This window comes from Mastacembelus armatus, chromosome 10 (genome assembly GCF_900324485.2).
Source record: "Mastacembelus armatus chromosome 10, fMasArm1.2, whole genome shotgun sequence".
In the NCBI taxonomy this organism is placed as follows: Eukaryota; Metazoa; Chordata; class Actinopteri; order Synbranchiformes; family Mastacembelidae; genus Mastacembelus; species Mastacembelus armatus.
In genome coordinates this window covers 4,689,345-4,707,487 of record NC_046642.1, presented here as the reverse complement: position 1 = coordinate 4,707,487, position 18,143 = coordinate 4,689,345, and the positions used below count along the sequence as shown (strand labels likewise).

The 18,143-nt window shown below is 37.9% G+C and overlaps 1 protein-coding gene across 4 annotated transcripts in view; it reads right to left on the bottom strand.

Annotated features, from left to right (window-relative positions):
* fstl5 (follistatin-like 5) overlaps positions 1-18,143 on the bottom strand; it is a 123,058-nt gene that overhangs the window by 70,464 nt on the left and 34,451 nt on the right. The window lies entirely within an intron of this gene.

Sequence of the window (18,143 nt, the reverse complement as noted above, 5' to 3'; positions counted from 1 at the left end):
GTTGGGCAATTTTTTCGGCATGGTAATTTCTGGAAAAAAAAAATGCAGGAACCAAAACTATGCAAAAGACAACAAAGAGGCTATGAAATTTACAGTTCATGTCAATTCAATTCTCATGTTAAAATGTATTTACACTGTAAAAACAAAAAAAAAATGTCAATTTTCTCCCACATTAACACTGCAAACGGTTTGACCTTCATACAAGCACATCTAAAAAAGAGCTAGAGCCCTCCTACACAGTTACAACCTCAACACAAATTGCAAAATTCTGATATTTTTGTTTGGTAGTGGTTTTCCTAATTCTAGGAGACATGGGAGTTTTATCAAACCACAGACAGTCTCTCCTTTGTATGATTTGATTTGCAACGGCTTGATTACCAAATACAACCCAATCATCCTTTTCCGCTGTATAATCTAAAACTATTCCTAGAGTCATCACAAGTGTAGCCATTTATAAGACATGCCGAAGACAGCACATTCCTTTTGTGCAACATCTAATTACAAGCTGAGTCTTAAAGGAGAGGTAAAAGTGTTGTAACAGCACCATCAGCTGTAAGACTTTCACTAGAACTTTTTCATATCATGTTGCTTTTGTTAAAATTATTCATGATGAAACATCACATTTTACAGGGTCAGAACCATCTATAGAAAGCAAGTGTTATGACAGTATTGGCATCTGATCTCAGGAGTGTTTACACTCAATGTAACCATCCTTTTCACTATTTTGTGAGATTTCATAGAGTTTTGTTAAGGCACCTTTTCACAGTGGTTGTTAATCTGTCAAAGTGTAAGGGGTAGTTTCAAATTAGACATTCATATTTTTGACACAGTTTGGTAATAGCACATAAACAATGCAGACATGTCACAGTTTGCTTTACTGTTGGGCTCTGGCTGCTCAGTGACCTTGCCAGTGACAAATGTCTCTGGTCACATGGGCTCCATATGTGGCAAGCAGCTGGCAAGGTTCCACTCTGAACAGCAATCGCCTCTTATTAATTGCCTTGAGCAGTTCATATAATGTGGAGGTTAAATCTCCACCTGGATAGAAAAACCTGTCCGTCAAAGGATTCATATACATCATATACATTAAGGGCAAATGATTTTCTTTGCCTAAAGTCATTTGTCAAAAAAGCAACACAGTGGCAGAAGTCTGTTTTCCAGACCTGTATTATCAAATGCAAAGTCAAGAATCAGAACAGCCACAGCTACCGTCAAGCTCTGCATTTAATAAATAATGCCAAATTAAAAAGTAATGTACTTGCTTTACTGTTATTCAACCCGTTATAGAAATATTGACCCAATGGGTGTGGCGCACTGCAGGATCTGTTTAGAGGCTTCTTATAACTGATTAGTGTGTGGAGATTGTTTTAGAAGGACCTTGGGAAGATCATTTAAATAGCATGTTGCAAAAACAACCATTTTAATTGATTGAAAATAAACACAGTGAAGTCTGAGAAAAAAAAAACCTTCAGCAAACCTTCTCCCTCCAGTACACTGTTCACTGAGGTCATCGTTAAAAGCCCTACTGCTTTATTTATGTAAAGGGAAAGGATTTTCAGCAGAATGCCTGGCACGAACTACACTGAAACAGTTCCATGCTTGCCCCACAATGCCTAGCCCCACCACCTCTCTGAACTTTTCCATCTCCGTCTTCGGGGCCATGGGCACTGAAACAACTCACAATACATCAAGACAGCACAGCATGACAACTGGGTTACCCAAATCAGAGGTCACTGATTGCAATCTTTAAGAGCAACTGGAGGTGTCACTGCCACAACACCTCAGTGAATCTGAAATGGATAATCTGGGCAGCAGGGCTGCAAACTCCTTATAGCTACTTTCTCTACAATGATACAAATTTTCAAAAAAAAAAGAAACTCAGAGACCTAGACCAGGAGAAGCTGATCTGTGCATCTATAAAACTGGAGAAGAAAAATACTAAATTAAGGTTCAAAGGTCACTTACAACCTCAGAAGCAGCAGGTTAGAAAACAATCTCACAAGGTCTATTCAGTAGCCATTGGGGATCTCTAAATCATACTGCACGATCTTCAACAATAGATGGAGTTAGCACAGCTGCCATGAAGCGGTATATGATTAAATTACCTTTTATGTCTGTCTATAGATTTTGGTGCTGAGAGTTTTTTTTTTCATGCTGTACAAAAATACACATTTTTATTGGTTGCATACTTGCACAATTTTGAACACTGGCCAACACAATGTCCACAAAACACACTCACATTTGCAGTTGAACAGGCCTCTTAATGATTGTTAGTCACATGTCACATTAGAAATATTCTGCACTTGGAAATTTTGGGACAAAATTACTCCTGTGAGCATTTTCTGATCTTCCACTTCTAATCTTTGGGGTTTAGTTGCATTTAGTCAACTAAAATAATTTATAATTTATTATTATTTATTACAGTGTTTGTTGTGTGAACTTCCGACTTTGCTGCTAAGACAGAGCATCACCACTTCTGCAGCCAGAAGAGATATTTTAGGAAGAAAATTAAGAAGTTAGTCTTACTGTTGTTGAGGACTACACAAGTTACTGTTTCTGAACTTCTTGGTGACTTTCCAGGTATGTGGTAACAGCTCAAGACAAATTCCCTCCCTTCATTCAATCACTGTCACTACTATTTCCTCCCTAGCTGCAGTTGTAATTCTCTCCCTCCCATCTTTCATCAGGATTGCTGCTCTTCCTCATGTCTTAATCTTTGATGTATTACCCACCCACCCCTCCCCTCTCACCTTGAAGGGGATCATTATCATCTGGGAGACTTTACTCGAACTTCACCCCACCAATTCAACTCAGCACCTCCCATCTTCATCTTCTACACCAGACTTTGACAGATGCTTGCAGAGATGTTTAGAGCCCCAGATTTAAATGTTTAATAATCAAATAATCCCTCCCATTTTCTGAAACCTCAATTTATTGGCCTTGGTTTTAACTGTATTCGATCCTGACCAGGGTGACTGCACGGTGTAGTTAAACGATCTAACAATAGAGTACGATATTCAACATATAAAGTTTAACAGAAAAGAATTCAGCCCTTCAGTTACAAACATAATGAAAAAAAATATCAGATTAACAAACCAAAAAAAGTACATAAAAATATCTCAAGAAAATGAGAGAAAAAAATTTATGTAAAAAAAAAAAAAAAAACTATACACAGCACTGTTGCCTCACAGCAAGATGGTCCTGGGTTCGCAACCCATCAGGGGCCTTTCTGTGTGGAGTTTGCATGTTCTCCCTGTGCTTGCGTGGGTTTTCTCCAGGTACTCTGGTTTCCTCCCACAGTCCAAAAACATGTATGTCAGGTTGATTGGTGACTCTAAATTGCCCATAGGAGTGAGTGTGAGTGTGTGAGGTTGTTTGTCTCTATGTGGCCCTGTGATGGACTGGTGACCTGTCCAGGGTGTACCCCTGCCTTCCACCCGAGAGAGAGCTGGGATAGGCTCCAGCTGATCCCTGTGACCCTGATCCAGGAAAAGCGGGTATAGAGGATGGATGGATGGATGGATGGATGGATGGATGGATGGATGGATGGATGGATGGATGGATGGATGGATGGATGGATGGATGGATGGATGGATGGATGGATGGATGGATGGATGGATGGATGGATGGATGGAAGGAAGGAAAAACTATGGCGGACACATGGCGGACCAATGATTCCTAATGAATAATTAATGTAATCATCAATAGGTGTGATCATCAATAAGGTATAACATATACAGCAAAAATATGCTACAAAACAGGCTATATAACTCTAAAAACAAATACAAAGCATGTCTCCATTAACAAACTAATTCAATGTACATAAAGTACAGTCTAATGATAAAAAAGGCTATTGAAAGTCAAAAAAGTATTTTAAAAAACCCATATGACTTTACTGTTGCTTGTATTACCACTATGTACCCAGTTGTCATGCTTAAAACTACCTAGAGGTGGATCAGAAACCACCTTTTGCCCAAAGAGAGCTGGGACAGGCTCCTGCAGATCCCAGGGATCCTAAATAATAAGCAGGTATAGATGATGGATGGATGGATGGATCAGAAACCCAATAGAGTGGGTATTAGAAGGAGCATACTATGTGCAATAAGGCCTCTCATGTTGCAGCTTTTCTTGAAATAACTTGGCAAAACTGTCAAAATGTTTAAAAATTATATTTTCAATTTGAGTGGACAGTGATAAGTATAGAACATCAAATGAGATAAAGATACATTTTCAGGGCGTCAATAAACTGCCTCAGCCCATGGGCTGGGCTCTTGTAACCAACAGTGTTAAGTTAAAGTACCAATTACATGACTGCAACTCATGAATAAGTGAGAAACTAGTGATTTCAGAATTGTTCTGAAGATGCAGATAGTTTTTAACTACACTCCCACCATATTTAACACAAGACACCCAAAAGGAAGCGAGGTGGAGCTAAAGTGAGACACAAAGAAAGAAAGACAAGGTGAAGAGGAGGAGAAGCACTGTTCTGTCACTCCTTAATCTTGATCGCAGTAGAGTTGTTTACATAGAACTTACTCTTTCAGCTGCAGGTCGTGTTGGTGACATGACAGAGGACAGTGACCAGCGGCTGAACACACCTGGGGTGAGGCATCAAATCAACACAGCTGCAGGTTTATGTTTGGACTACAGCAGACCAATGGGGGGGATATGGTTTTTTCACAGCTGGGCTGCATGTTGGCATACTGGGATTTTACAGTCGATGTGGAAACATCTCAGATGTTGAGTTTGGTCATAAATGATGTCAGCAGTTGATTTAAAGACTTAATAATGTTAGACTGAAGCCCAGTGGTAGGAGCAAGGGAAATAAGGTCACTGTGTTCTTTACCAAAAAACTGCAGTCTAGCTATTATCTAGAGTAACCTACAGTATGCAGGTAAGTTAGCTACCCAGCCTGAGTCAATGGATGTGAACTGCTGATATAAGCCCTCCATTTGCTGACTTTACATTCTGTCCACAAAAATAAATACTACCTAAAAACATTCTCTTATTTTTAACTCATGTAACACTCAATTTCTATTAGCAATTTGCCCAGTGTTTACCCAAGCATATTTTCGGGCAAATAAGCTTAAAGCAGTGTTTACTCCCAGCCCTTTAAATTTTACACATTTGATTTCGTCAAACAATTAAGCCAATCATTTTACAACCTACAATGTTATAATTTACAATGTTCCTCAGATATAGTGCTTGAAATTCTCCTGTGTTCAGGTTTGCTCATCAGAAAGTATTCCCATTAACAACATGCTGCTCCTCCTGGGACACAGGATGCCAGGAGTCAAACCAGCATCACCACACATATCCCTGTTCAGAGGACTTCTGCAGTTCTGTTAGACAGACTACTTGGGTTCTTGGTCACCCTTCTGATCAAGACCCTTTCTACAATTTTGCTTGATGACCAAATGCGAGTCACAGCGGTTCCACACTGCATTTATTTCACTAAAACTATGACAATTTCTGGGAACATTCAAAGCTTTAGAAATTGTATTAGATTATAATCTTATGCCTCACCACAGTTACAAGGCATTAGTCTTTACTTTGACTCAATGTAACCTCAGGGAGGCCCAATCCAGTGTCTTAATGTGCCGGTCCCAAGTCTGGGTAAATGCAGAGGGTTGTGTCAGGAAGGGCATCCGACGTAAAATTTAAGCCAAATCAAACATGCCAATCACAAATATGACTTCTATACCGGATCAGTCACGGCCCGGGTTAACAACGACCACCACTGGTGCTGTTGACCTACAGGGTGCCAGTGGAAATTGGACTACTGTTGGTCGAAGAAGGAGAGGAGGAAGGCATGTTCATAGGCAAACAGAGAAGAGGGATAGCAGGAGTGTAGGACTTAGAGTAGGGACTTTGTCAGGGAAAACTAGAGAGTTGGCTGATATGATGGAGAGAAGAAAGGTGGATATTCTTGTGTGTTCAGGAGACCAGGTGGACATGAGGATAGTTGGTGTGGGTAAGGAGGATACAGAGGATAGGGTTAAATGGAGGCAGATGATTCACTGTGGCGACCCCTGAAGGGAGCAGCCGAAAGGAAAAGAAGTCATCAATACTTTGGCTCAATGTAAAAATGTTTGTTTATTTTGATACCCGGCTCAGCTTTGGGAAATGTTTGCACTTTATGAATAAACTTCCACTCAACCATACTTTCTGTTTTGTGGTCCAAAAAAGTACAAGAATCTATCCAGCTTTACACAGTAGCTAGCATTATGTTATAGACTTACAGTAATGGACACACACACATACACCCATCGTCTCCTGGTCAGGGCCTTAAAGCAGACTGGCAGTAACACTGATTATTACAATGGCTCCTGAGTTCTGCTTTTAATCCCAGAGTGGGGTCAGCATTAGGTTAAAGGAATTTATTATATTCTATCCAGCCATTGAACTTATAGCTGGGAACCATAAAGAGTTGAATTCCTATAGATCTGCTGCCCCAGATATGGGATACACTACAGCTTTTATTGATCGGGTCATAAAACATTCAGGTTCACAAAAGAGGATGGAAACAAAACGAATTTGCCAGAACATTCACCTGCCACTATCCCAAACATACACATCTCCAAACCCCTCCCTGATGCTGTTCCAGTACCACACAAACCCAGACAAACATTAAAGAAAGAAATTTTGCCATTAGGACTGATAATTTTCTAATCTACTCTAACAGTACACTTCCTCTGGATTTTCTGACTCTTGTAATCTTGTTACAGTTCAGTTATAAGAAATGTGCAACATTAGTGAGACACATTTTCATTAATCGTCTTTGTTCCTTTCTTTGGTGAACTGCTTCGTGATCACCTTGACCATCAGAACGGAAAGGCAAACAGCTCCAGGTCAGATGGATTGTAAAGCATTTCTTTTGTCAAGAACATGCATTTTTCTTGCTGATGGTTTGTCATGAATTGGAATGTTTTCTGATGTATGGTGTAATCTTCCATATTGGCAGCCTGCTCACTCATTTATACTTTTGACAGACTCATTCAAACTGATTGAGCCATGAGGAAAAAGTTCCCCAACAAAAACTAAAGAAAAGGCTTTATGTGCAACTGCACTATACTGTAGGTGCTGGACATTTAACTAAAATGCAAAATTAACACCTGAAATTTCCAGATAGGCAGATACAGAAAAGCTACACACAATATTTCACCATGCCATCAGATGAATTTTGAAAATTTCTAATAATAGTGTCTTCTGTTTAATTGTATTAGCCTTTCACTCTATGCCCACCAAAATGTTGAGGTAATGTAATAGATAATAAAGACTGATTTTCTGGTATGTCATATTGGGCCTGTGGACATTAGTTTATATAATGTTTATTTAATTCTCTAACACTACACTTAAATTTTTCTCTGCTGTTTGTAGTGCTCTCTCAAAGCTGCCTACAATACATCTGCCAAAGACGAGTAAAAAAGGTATATCAGTCTGTAACATCACTCCACAATTACTAATGAACTCTTCACAACTACTGGTGAACTCTTCTCCAGAAAAATGATTCACTGATTGTGGCGTACAGGAGACTGCCACTTAAACTTTGTAAGCATAACAAATCAGTGTTTTCAGCTCATTGATCTTACTGTACCTGCAGTATTTGCATTTAGCAGTTTGTGAAAAATCCAGAGTAAAACTAAGTCATAGCTGTTTGTCAGGACAATCAATATCAATTAATTAACATAATTTATTCTGCTGCTCTTCTTTCCATCACAGAGCTACATTAGCTTAATTACATTAATGTTAATATAATTCGGTATCTACCACTAAAACTGTAGTATTTCTGGTTTCTCACCCAACAACAGGTGACAGATCTGAATTTTTAAGATGTACTGTCTGGATTTCCAAACTTTACATATTTACAAATGATAAAAGCTAAACCACGTGGGACTCAAACAGGGGATGTGAAAGAACTTGAATTTGATACTGGGTTTGGATTCAATAAACTGTTAAAAAAATCCAACCTTAGCTCTGGAGACACTGACCATAGTATACAGCCTTGGCCAGCAGATGTAAGTTACCCCAAATTATGGATAGATTGAATATCTACAGTTCCATTAAAACGGAGCAAATCAAGGCCACTGTATGTTCACCAACACGTCAACCTTTAGGAAATAACACTTTGTCAACTGCTGTTTCAATGGCCAAGAATGAAATGACAAGGCCAACCTTGAAGAAAGCAGAGACAAAAAGTCCCAAAGTGTTCAGAATAAGAAAGCATTAAAACTCATTCTGATTTTGGCAGACTCCAAGTAACGGAAACAAGAGTGGAGAGTGTAACTGCTATTTCCAAGGTTAAGAAATAACTGCCAGGCTCACTGATGTTTAAGAAAAACAACTGAGAATTTTAGGTAAAAGCTTAAGAATTAATAATATCAATCTCAAATCCCAAGCACAAAAATCTTTTTTTTTTTTTTTTTTTTTAAAACATCATGCTTCTTGTAAGTAAGCAGCTTTTTTTCCAATTAAAAGAATGACCCTCAATTTTACCCATGTTTTTTTATCTCTAGTTTTGCTTCTTACCCTCAAAAGAGACACGCAGCTTATTTTACACCACCTGGCACCTGAAAATCCAACATATTTGCCACGTCAATGGGTCAGATGGGTTATGCTATACATAGAATGAAGTCACCACTTTGATATTAGAAGACGCCCACAACACTACAACTGAGTCAACACTCCCCCCACACTCTCTACTTCTCTCCATCTCTGCATCTGTGACTTACACAAAAACACAGTGCTTCAAGCAGCGTTGGCAGCCATTGTTCACTTGTATTTCACCAAATTGTTCAAAAGCTTGATATCTAAGATGGACGAAGTGGGTGGAAACAAAAGAGAGGGAGGAGGCAGACAGCAACAAAATGAAAACTTTTCAGGATAATGGCTTGTACAGGAAAAGGGCTTTTAACCAATACTTTAATGGAAAGCCATTTTGTTTGGACTGCAGAAATGGTTTGGAAGTCCATTCAGTAAAGTAAACACACTAGCAACAGGATTCAATTGACCAATTCATCAATACTTTAAAGAGTTTTAATGGAGTTATTAAAAAAAAGCAAACTTACTGGAAAGTGCTTAGAAAATAAATAAATAAACAGAACTAAACACATTTCAATGTTTAAAAAAAAAAAGATATTTTGCAAACAAAAGGCTGAGAAGGTCAACAAAACCACAATGTTTCTGGTTAAATAAACGTAAACCTTCTTTGTTTTAATTGTGGGTGTACATACTCTCAACTTTCTCAGAAATTATTCTCCACTGTCAAGCTTTCACTCAGCTCTACGGGAGGGAGGAACATCAAACTTGTTTAATTGGCTAATTTGTCATATGATTGTTTGGGATCCGTGGCCCAGGCTTCTGCACATGCCTTTGATGAAATAATTGGACATTTTAGGCACATAATGAACATGCAAATGAATACAGGACTCTTTGAAGCTGAGCAAAATATAAATGAACCCATCAATCAAACACACCAGTTCCTTGTCTTGAGGTGTACAAAGCTGCAGGGGTTTAGGCATTTTCTACATTAAATATCACTCTGTAGAAAATGCACAAAACAGGGTTTCAACCTACAAATTAACTCAGAAAACAATAACAGAAAGACAATTTTATATTTTTCCTCTGATAGCATGAAGGTCAAAAATATTTAACTCAAACATGTCTTTCAAAAGTTCATGTTTTGATATCAAAGATGAGCTTTCTGTACTTCAAATCAATGCATCACAAGGTTTTATGAAATATCGATGACTTGCTTGTTGTTCTCTTTGAAAGCATCTAGAAAACAAACTGTTGAATGAAACTGAACCTTGTGTTTGGTTAAGGGCAACCGTGTAAATATTTTCTATTTTAACTCTAATAATTGATGCAATAACTGGTTCAATTAATTTAAGAAATAGGTGTCGAATACTATTTTTTATAACGTTCATGTTGTTTTCAATTCTGCTTATTTATCCCCAGTGAGTCTAAATATTGTGGTAATGGATATATCTCGCTTTTGAAGCCAGATACTAATATTTCTTTGTGTTAATTCCACAGACATGCTAATAATAAAAAGTTAAACCTATAAAGCGCAACTTCCACTATAAAACATAATCATATTTTAAATTGTAAAAAAAAATATTTTTTAATTTGGTAAGAGCAGCTGGTCCTCATTGTTTCTAACAGGGAGAATCAAACAACACTGGACCACTGAGGAACATAAACAATAAGAACCCAATAAGAACCCAAGTTAAACAAACAGCACCTATAGAATAACCGCACTGTACCACAGAGATGCTAAATAATATATGATGGAAAAGTAGGTACAATAAGCAGCTGATCACAATGCAAACTTACTTAAGTACAAATAATTACAGGCCTCAAAGTGATGGTGGGTAATTTTCATCAGTTGAAACTCATTTTAACATTTCATACAATTGTTATCAGTCTATCATTAAACCAACAGTCCTCTTTTGGACCTTGAATCGGAAGTGAAAATTACCTAACAAAGTGAAACTATGAACCTCAAATATAGATCGTATTAAAATATATAAAACAATAGATCAAAACAAGTAGTATGATCGAGATGGCATTAAAAATAGAATTATAAACATTATTGTTAGTAAAGCCCTTGTGTTTAGTGTCTAATAAAACTAAAATATTATTAATATATAGTTTCTAGTATCCTGCATGTGTTCTTTACAGTGCTGTGCAGTCATCAGCATGATCGTTATATGGGGCAGATCATGTTTTAGACATGTACAAAACCAAAAAAAAAAAAAAAAAAAAACAGACAATAGGGATGGAACAGAAACGCCATTCTCATATTATATTTTGTTTAGATAGCTTTCAGAAATACAAGAAGTATACAAATTCTAAACCCCTGCCTACAAGGACTGGATTCAACCCCAAGAATTTCTTACTGTGAGGTGAGAGCGCCAACCACTAGTGACTATATGGATGTTTTTGGCAAACAGTTATTCAATATAAAGGAGTTGTCAAGGTCAGGAAGGTGAAAATTATTGTTGGTACTGAAGGTATCAGCATGTAATGAAACCCACTTATGACAGGAGCTGACATATAAACCCATAACCAGTGGCTTACCAGCTAATTTAAGTGACATTTTGAGGGTTCAGTGTTTTGTCACTTTGACAGGAGCCAGGGCAATGAACAAACTGAACCCGCAGCCTTTAAAATTAGACCACTGTAGCTGCTCCAGGCCTTGTCCTTCACTTAATATTAACTTTTCTCGCCATGTGCAGTGCCTTTTTCACCATGATTTTCCCCTTTAAACCCCATAGTAGATGCAACTCAGTCTATAGTTGCAGGTTTCTTTAATTTTGGTTTTTGATTGAAAACACAAGCAAGAAAAAAAAAAAACAACTATTGACTGTGGAGTCCTGGGCATAGGACTTGAAATAATTTGGTATGCAGCACAAGATAAGTATGAAATATATAGTGATAGGCTCTTCTCAGAAAACAATGAAATCACATATTTTCTGATGTGTACAGGTGGGGAATTTTGATTGACCTTGACATAACGTTTCACACATCTTACTTCCCATTTCGATTTCACATGAATTAATATAGGTTATGCTCTGTCCCTCCCCATTGCATCCTTCCTGGCTATTGCAGGAGAAGAGCAATTCCTGCAAGTCGAGACACAAAGACTGATGAGACCATTGTGCTGTGAAATTTCCCTTACCATATCAGTTTTCAACAAATGGGGTAGTGCTAGTCCCTACAGCTATGTCATACATCTACACTGTTTTCTACTGCATCTGTCTTCATTCAGCTATAATAAGGAGGCTAACAGTGCCATGTATTTGGTGATATGACAATCATTAGCAGATGCCCGTGTCATTGAAAAAAAAAAAAAAATTGGAAAATCCATGAAAAAAGAGGTACCTTACACTGTAATGGCCCAGCACTGATTTAGAAAAGCTGTGTTCTGCTATCCAAGATTTTCCAATAATCAAGTTTTCCAACGATCGATTTGTTCACTAAAAAGGGACATATGAATGCTCAGTTTCACAGCTCTAGACAATAGACTTTTTCAGTGTCTTCTATTAAATATGACAAAGTGAGTCACGGAGGTTCCTTTCATTTCAAACAATGCATTGAAAAGTAATTTCATTGCATTCTTGCAAGAATTAAGCCATGAACCTGGCCTTGTACCTCTCCACTGTCTGCATCATGTGCAACATTATTCTCTTATTGACCATTATAAATAGCACAGTGAAGACTGGCACTGAGCTTACACAAACTGAGGATTTTTAGGGCTGAGTATGTGTTGCTCTCTTAGCATATTTGTCTTTCTGTTAATACCACGGTTGCCTTTTTTGTCTTTTTTTTTTTTTACTGTGATATGGCTGTTACAAATATCCATTTTCATAGTGACACACATACTCAAAAATAGGTGACAGCATGCAAGTTGTTTTCATGGCGCACAACAATAAATAACATAGTGCATCTGTGTGTCTGTTTTGAGGGTGTGTCTAGAGGTTCTGAAGCCCTTTACAGTACACAAGCTGATCTCGTTGGAGTGCTTCCCCAGTGGGGAAAAAAACAAACACGTCGTTACGGTAGAACGTCTCTAGAGGCCGGCAGTAATGACGCTACATGAGCATGTTTTTCTTGGCATCGCCCTCGGGAGTTGTCCACTGAGTTTGTTCTATCGAGGTGCCAGGGAAGCAGCTAACAACAACAGCACTGTAGTTCAGTAAGCCCTACTTTTAGAAACACAGCCTAATTACAAATGTTCATTATTGTTTTGTGGCATTTATGCCTGGTTTGGTGTAAACAGTGCAATGTGACTGCACTATACAGTAGTAACATAACAGTGCACTAATAAATGAACTCTAAATGGGGCAGTTCAAAATCTGCTCAAAGTAAAGTAATGTAACATCTCATATGTCTGATCAAGTATGAGGTCACAGGTACAGACACTATTTGACCAGCTGATCACTACATATATACAATGGCTTTAAAATGTATTCAGACCCGTTCAGTTTTTGCACACTGTGCTGTATTGTAAAATGCTGTTTTGCTATTCTAAGTTCTCAGATATCAGTCAATCACTTTGGCAGTAATTTAAAAGTATAATTAGCAACCTGTTCCTGGCTGAAAGCTTTCCTGTACTACAGTACCATCAGGGTGTAGTGTCATGCTTAATGTGAAGGCTTCTATGAAGAATTTAAACTTTTACATTGTACTAATTTTTCTGTCTAAATTAATTAAGATCTTGAAACCCAACTTTGTTTTTCAAAGCAAACAAGGTTTTTTAAAACAACACAGTATCCTCTCCTACACTGTTGAAATCACGGTTTTATGCAAATATGTGTAAGTCTGCAACAGGCCATTTTATTTTATAACAGATATGATGTAACCCACCAACATCAGTTTATCTCAGTGCTGAAACAAAGTCCATGTAAAATTTGATCCACCTTCCCTAACAACATGATGCAACAACGAAGTAAATCATGCAATGAACCCCCTTACAGTAAGTAGTAAATAAAAATTGCGAAGTTCAAGTAGACAAGGTTTATTGGGAGCCAAATGTCTGATGATTTTCTAAATGTATGATCTTCCAGATAATTGGACGTGCTGAATGCACTGAAACCACTTGCTTGATGTGCAACAACCTTAAGCCCTAATTGTCTCCACTCGTGGCAATTGCCTGCTGTAGAGATTGCTCGCCTTCATGCTCAGATTGCCCTCTGCAGATTGGACAGGCATTTGTGAACCACTTAATTTTCAATCAGATCCGATCCTGTCTAAGTTGCCATGCAGTGCGAAAGGAAAATAGGGGTCATATGCTCTCCACAGTGCTAATGAGAAGCTTCAGTCAACACATGACTGTCATTTTTTATCCTGTCTTCCATAGCGGAGAAGGTTTGGCTGACAAGGCCTGTCCATTTAACACAGATCCATACAACTAGGACCACAGCCAATAATGACTCAAATTTCTTAGCATATGGATGTCAGTTCAAAAGAAATCATTTCCAGTGGCTTTAAGTTTAAATTTGCACAGGGGACTAATCGCCCATGAAATTAATATCAAGCACAAATGTTTCAATGATCCTGAGATGCCCTCGACTTCTCAGCTCATGATATGTGGCCTCATTAAGACAACTGTGACATCTGAATACAGTAGATACTGGAACAATCTCACAGCTTTTCTTTAAGAACCAACAGAGAGAATTTTAAATGCAAGCTCACGGTTATTAGCAGTATCGTACAGCACCCAAAGGAAATCTAAGTATGTAAATCCACTATATAAACAAACTAATAGGAATGTGGCTTGACAATATTACTAACACATTGTTTTTTTTTTTTAATATATTTGCACTGGATGAGGTTGTGTGTATATTAAGAAGTACTGTGGACTGGAGGCTTGAATTTTAGATCTGCTGAACACACACACAGGCCTAAAATTAAATGACCAGTGATTGTTGAGTAATCCCATGTAAGTGGCTGATAACTGATAAAAATAAACCATCAGAGATCGCCATTTCAATAACCTCTGTATATGTAACAAGAAGGAAAGTATGAGCAAGTATGCAGCAGTAAGAGTGTTAGTGAAGCTGGTATGTAATCTGTCTGTCACTGACAGTTCAGTGTTTTGAATTTAACATCCTATAGTCTTAGATTAAAACCTGTTTAATATACTGAATGGAAGACAGACCTTATGCTGCTATAGTGACAAGCTTTTCATGCAATACCAGTAACAAAATCACAGTGACTAAGCCAATCCTCAAGATCTGATCATGTCATCATTTCTCATAGGGATAATTCCGTATAATTCATATAGCGGAATAGGCTCATAGTTGAGAATGTGTTAAATAGTGTTATATTTGAAGTCTTTAGCCATATCACGTATTGCTAAAATATGTCACTGCAAAAAACTAAAATAAAAACAAGAAACCAGTAAGTCAGTACATTTGCCTAGTAAACCACAACATAAAATGCTGAATAAATATTGTACTAATGTATGTATCAGCTTCTTAGGAACATTCATGTATGTACAAAAAATGACAGCAGTCAGAACCAAAGTCATGGACTAACCGAGCAGCAGATAGTGCCATCCCTAGAGCTGTTAATACTGTTAACAAATTGCTTTCTATGAAATTTAATTGAAATATGTTAAGAAAATATCCTGGTAACTAACGCAGACAGAGAGACAAATGGGACCCAAAAGATAATTACTTTGGTGGTAGTAACTCATACTGAACTGGAGGAAATTCATTATTATGGTGTGATAATGACTATATATCTCCATATTACTAGGTAAATTGAACCCATTACCTGGAGGACAAATAATCATGTGACACCTTTTATATGGCATTGAGGGCACATTCCATTTTACCAACTAATCACCCCTGAATCATAATTACATCTAGATTTTACTCTATACTATTCCTCTGACTGTCACAGTGCTTTTTATAGTTGCAATAAAGAGCAAATTCTCTGCATCCATCTACTATTGAGATTCCTCTGTTTTTTACATAAAGATTTAAAGCTATAAACAACATTTTTAGAATTAATGTATTTTATTAATGAGGAGAAAACAATGCCTTTAGCAGGAACCACGAATTGGTCCACTTGTTTCTCATGTCCCCTCCCTGGAGCGCTCATCCAATGAGAAATTGATTACATATCAGTCAGGGGGGGAATAAATAAATTAAAAAAAGACAGTCTGGACAGAGCAAAGGATGAGATGAAAGAGAAAAAAGGATTTTTTTATTCCTTTTGTACCTCCTGTTGATCTGATATTGATTGCCTGACATTGGTCAAATATCCCACTCTGCATTGCGGATAGATGCTGATGGCGGTGAGAGGGGGGAATCTGACAGCTCTAATCAACCTATCTCTTGTCCTGTCCTGTCACCCACCAGGGATGTAGCATTGATCTGATTGCCTTTTTCTGTGATTGGAATGAAACAGATGTTTTGATTAACACTGGCTTATCTGCACTGTTTCAGCACAGGCTGCTGCTAATGTATGCCAACTCATGAGGCTGCTGTTTTAAGAGAAAACTGATGTAAAACCTTATTTCGTTCCTGTAGTTTGGCTTTGTTCATTCTTAAATCGAACATTTCAGCAGTGGAAGACCATGTACTTGGTAAGCAGAATGTGCTGTTAGCTTTTGTTTCAGTTTGTACTGGCTTTACAACCCAAAGATGTTGCCCCCTGTCCTCTCTGTAAAAAGGACCACAGAGAGCTTCATAGGCATTAGTACACAGTGAACAAGGCTATTCCCAGTTTTCTATAATGTAACTTTTCAAAGTTAAGTAATGAGCTAAGAAACCCTGTCAAATCAATACAGAAACTCCACCAATCAATCATAAATATCCTGTGAGCAGTTTACTTCTATTTCCCTTCACCGTGAATGGAACAAAGGTGCAGCGTGTCCGGAGCTCTTACTTCACTGATGCCAAGCTTTACAAAAGGTAGAGTAGCCTTGTTTCCAGGGACCGAGAATAATTGTTGTGTTTACACAATCAATGGTAGAAAGCAGTCAACCTTCTCTGGGGAAATATGAACACCACAGCACTATCACTCGCTCCTGCCTCTAAAACAAGCTGTGCATTTCAGAAAGAGCTATATGACAGGTGTCAGAATTTGTGCTTTGTTCTTTATATTGTATTCACTACCCAACAGCATACACTGCTGTATTTGTCTTTATTCACTGACAACAGTTCTTCTTTGTTCTACACTTTCTTTTCATGCATTTCCCAACACTCCCATGTGGATTCACCAACATATTCTTTTCCTGCATGTAGATGCTGCACTGGACCCTCTTTTACCGAGTACAGTTTTACTAACAAGTCGTGTGGTTTAATAGTAACCACATCTTCAAATTCTGCTGAAAGCTTCTCTTCCAGCAGGTTTAAAAACAACAGAAGAGTGAAGGGGCAACGACTGAAAGAGAAACAGCTTGTGACTACATAATAACACTGAATGTGAGGTGACCCAAGGGAGACTGACCATCACTCAGTGTAGCAATAACATTTGCCAGGCATGAGAAGCTAATATTGGATTTTCCTTTTCTCCACTGGAAAGACGGGGAGTCTGGCAGAGCTTTGAGAGTCACTACAAGCATGTTTATGACCCTTTGAGAGAGTCACTGTGTGAGTACCTGCACTGACGCTGATGTAGCTACTACAAAGAGCCTTTCCACAGTTTGTCTCTTTGGGATATTGTCAGTATACAGTCGTGACACTGCTGTTTGTCAGCCCTAAATATCTTGTTAAGCTCTGAATACAGTAGTTACCAGTAGCCTCAGTGTTGTGTTTACTGCCCTTGCTCTGGAATAAATCTTTTCATATGCTACATTTCTTTTTGTCTAAGGGGGGGCAGAGGATGATGAGACTTTCAAATCAGATGGAAACTAGCTAAATTTGAGCAGAGAAAAACAATTCCTATACAGCCACAGGCCTTCAAGTAAATTTAACAAAAGCTGCTTGGTCCCAGCCATATTGGCAAAATGTACAAAGTGAACAACTTATTTGTTCACTCAAATCAGCTTGTGTGCAGATGTTTTCAAATCCATTCAATGAGTCATTTAATCTTAGGGTAGGAACTTTTTGTGACTCTCAGCCAAAATAAAGACTTTCAGATTTTAACAATCACACTGCAGAAGATTAAAAGGAAACTTCCTTAAGATGGTTGGTTTACTGAGCTGACTAGTTTAGCAGCCAACATTAGGTTGAAATTTCCCACTGTGCTTAAGTTTCTGGTTTATACATGATTCAGTTATTCTTGAAAAAATCCTTTTAATTCACTTTCATTTCCCTAATTCTGTAGGTCATAAATAGGTTGACTGCTTTCCACCAAATACCGACTTGTGTGACTCATGTAAATACTTCTGTCAGGGTTTGTGTCCACTGTGGATACCTAGAGTAAATAAATACTACACACATTTGGAGAAAAGCATGTCTTACATCATATACAGTACATTTTCAAATAAAACACATTAACATTAAATGGAGCTCAGTTCGCAGGATCATTTTGCTGCAAACGTACATAAATAAACATTCCTCGATTGGGAGCAAATGAACCTGATCAAATCAATCCCACATGTGAAGGGGCCATCAGAACCCATACACACTGCAAATGTTATGTTGCAAAAAACAATAACCACTGGACCACACATATCC